Genomic DNA, 3,333 nt, shown 5'->3' on the forward strand with positions numbered 1-3,333 from the left:
ACCTTTACAATGTAGCCATGAATGGCTATTTATAGGAAAACATTTGTAGGAAAAAAATTACCTAAAACTACCCACTCTTCCACCTCCTCCATTTCATTCTCCATGATCTTCTATAACTTCATGCAACCACCACATCATGCGCCATGTTCTCTACTTATTCTCCATCATCTTTCCATATTTCATAACTTCTCATAACCTCCAAATGAGTAGGAGGGTGACACATGTCCTGTAATTAAATAAATAATAAATAATAAAATTATAGATTTATGGTGCCAACACTCCTTTACCATTCATTATGCCCCCATCATGACTTCAATCACTCAACACAAATAATCAATACTCTATTTTCTCTACCAATTATATTACTATAGAATACCACATGACTATTTTTCAAAACTTGATACACTACTAGAAACATGACTTGTTGCGTCTATTTTTTTGCGACTAATTATTTGGCCATCTTAAAAAAATTACTTTTTACATCAAAATCTCATTTTACATGACCTAATCGTGTTCTTAACCCTCCCTTCCCAAAAAAAAAAAAAAAAACCCAAATCATGTAAAACTTGACCTATGCCCCTCTCCCTTTTTTCTTATTTCCCAAATCTAAACTCTCTCTCTCAAAAAAAAAAAAAAAAAAAAGTCTGTCTCTCGCTCGACTCTCTCTTTTGAATCTCCACTCTCTCTCGCTTGAATCTCACTGTCTCTCTCTCTCGAAAGTGAAGATTTGGAGATTTAATCGATTCATAATCTTCTGTTGATGAAGATTTGAAGATTTCAATCTACTATTGATGAAGATTTTGATTGATTCATAATCGGTAAGCCTAAACACTTTTCTTTGTCTTTGTCTATAATGTTTGACACATTTTCATCGATTCAACTCTCTCTATAATGTTTGACACATCTTTATCGCTGGAATCTTACTCTCTGTAATGTTTAACACATCTTCATCGATTAATCTGTAATGTGTAAATTGAAAATGAATGATTGATTAATCTATAATCTTCATCTTCATCATCGTCTTCATCAATTACTTTCTGTAATGGTTGATTAATCTGTAATGTTAGAAGGTTGATTGAATAATAATATAATAAATCTCTCTGTCTCTCTTTGTAATCTAGTTCTCCTCTCTGCTCTTCGGTACTCTCTCTCTCTTTATATATATACATATATCCATGTCATGTATCATGATTGAATAAGGCATTTTTTGGTTCAACATTGAGAAATATTTTAGCTTGTAACAGATCCTCTTGCTCTCGAGAACCATGCATGTAATAGGTAAGCTTTTGAGCTTAGATTTTATTTACTAGATGAAAAATGCTATACAAACTATACAATTATTTCAAGCAGAATGATTTGGCTTATTTATAGCCATTCAAAGAGTTGATCATTACGATTTATATAACTGCAAAAATGTCACCACCACAACATCCTGTGTGACTTTTTTGTATAAAATTTCTATAAGCTTAACATTTTCCTTAATAGCATATATGTACAAGACCATTATAAAGGCATAATTAACAAACTAGATATATAATTTGACATTTCATTTGTTAAGCAAATGAAAACTAGGTCCTGCAAAATTGGCCCTCTTAATGAACCTCCCTTTCATTCTGAGCCACTTCTCTACATTCAATTTCCGAATTCACCTCGTACCTTATTTTCTTCGAGAACCTCTTACGCCTCCATTGTTGTGTGTCCACCAATCACTCCTATATCTCTATATGGATTGTGAATTGCTCCACAACTACCCTGAAAGATTGGCACACAAGCACGTTTAATTACATATTTAATCACAAAAACTAAATACAAATCCGGACACAGGAAATACACATTTCAATTGGTGGGTTTCAATTCTGAGAAAATCTTGTCTGATAATATATTTTTTGTATCTGATTTTATGTTTAATTTATGTGCTTCTAGATGCTTTATATATATATATATATGAGGAGCAACTTTCCTTATATAGTTATTCCTGTTTAATTTATTCAGTGTGCTGAAACCTCCCAAAGTCTTACACTTTTGCATTGCCATCATTGTTTTTTGTTTAATTTTCAGATGTTTAACCTCTTCATTTATGATTATGTAAACTACAATAAGATTTTTAGGTGAAAAACTTTCTTACTGTTAACTTGCTTTGGTTTTTCTGGGAAACTACAATTTAGTATAATTTTTTAAAATTAAGTTTAGATAAATGGTAAACTTTATGAACATAAATAATTAAAGTTATAATTTTTTCATGAATCTGTAATTATTTTGTGAAAGAGCCACTGAATTGTAATTTCCACTTTTTTTTTTTTTAGTAAGAACTATGGTATTGTTATTCTTTTCCTCTTTTTGTTCCCAGATTTCCAAGTTTTGAATTTGAAGCTACTAACCAATGATGACAAATTGTAAATTCATTGAAATGCAAGTTTTTAATATTTGTCGTGGTGTTGAAATTGTTGAACTAGGACAGTCTGAGACTTTGCACTTTGCAGTACATTTGTATTATACATTTGTTTATTTATCATTCAGATCACTTCGTATATTTATATTTATCAATTAAATTAAGTGAACATAAAACATTTGAAATTGGCTTTCATTTTTATTTTATGATAGAAAAATTTCATAACTTTAATGGAAATAAATAACTCCCACTGGTGTCCCTTTTGTCTTGTAAAATATTTGGCTTCTTTATTTTTTCGCTTATATATTTCTCTAGTGTTTGTGGATGATGATAAAGAAAAACATCACAGTTACCCCTATCTGATATATTTGTGCTGACCTTTTGTGATCTGACACTAACACTATATTTTAGTTTGTTTTTACAAGCCAATAATTGTTTAGTTATGGCTATATACCATTGACTACCCAAATAATGTGTAATAGAAAGGGTACATATGTGATATGCCGAATGACAATTGGATTTGAGTGGACCTATATGATACAATAAGACAATGTAACAAGAAGTCAAAAAACTTTTCTAGTCCAATAAATTCAATCTTAAATGTGCTTTCGAATGGTTTGTCTTTACAGCTTTTGTATTGATTGAAATTGTTTCTATATCAAGTCTTGATAGTTATATGGGTTTGTTTTTATGATTGTCTTTGTGTCTTCGTGTTAAATTGATCAACAGTGCTCTTTTGTCATTATTTAGCCAATTATTTTATTAGCTTGATTAATTTATTATGTAAATTTTATAAAGCAATTTGATTAATAATCCATTCATATTATTTTATACTTTGGATGATTTTATTATTTTTGGTGCAGTGTTTAAATGAGATCCTCACAATTGAGTCTTAGGATTGGTTGTTTCCAGAGAAGTGCTTTTTAATCTTTGAAAGGAATTGT

At 30.0% G+C, this 3,333-nt stretch overlaps 2 non-coding genes across 2 annotated transcripts; both read left to right on the forward strand.

Annotated features, from left to right (window-relative positions):
• The first annotated feature begins 2,376 nt into the window (after positions 1-2,376).
• LOC114292310 (small nucleolar RNA snoR20a) lies at positions 2,377-2,466 on the forward strand. Its single transcript, XR_003639650.1, has one exon. It is a non-coding gene; the product is annotated as a small nucleolar RNA snoR20a (small nucleolar RNA).
• A 239-nt stretch (positions 2,467-2,705) lies between these two features.
• LOC114294081 (small nucleolar RNA R38) lies at positions 2,706-2,788 on the forward strand. The gene has a single exon (XR_003640352.2). It is a non-coding gene; the product is annotated as a small nucleolar RNA R38 (small nucleolar RNA).
• The last annotated feature ends 545 nt before the right edge of the window (positions 2,789-3,333 follow it).

This window comes from Camellia sinensis, chromosome 5 (assembly GCF_055761805.1).
Source record: "Camellia sinensis isolate YWXY chromosome 5, ASM5576180v1, whole genome shotgun sequence".
Classification (NCBI taxonomy): Eukaryota; Viridiplantae; Streptophyta; class Magnoliopsida; order Ericales; family Theaceae; genus Camellia; species Camellia sinensis.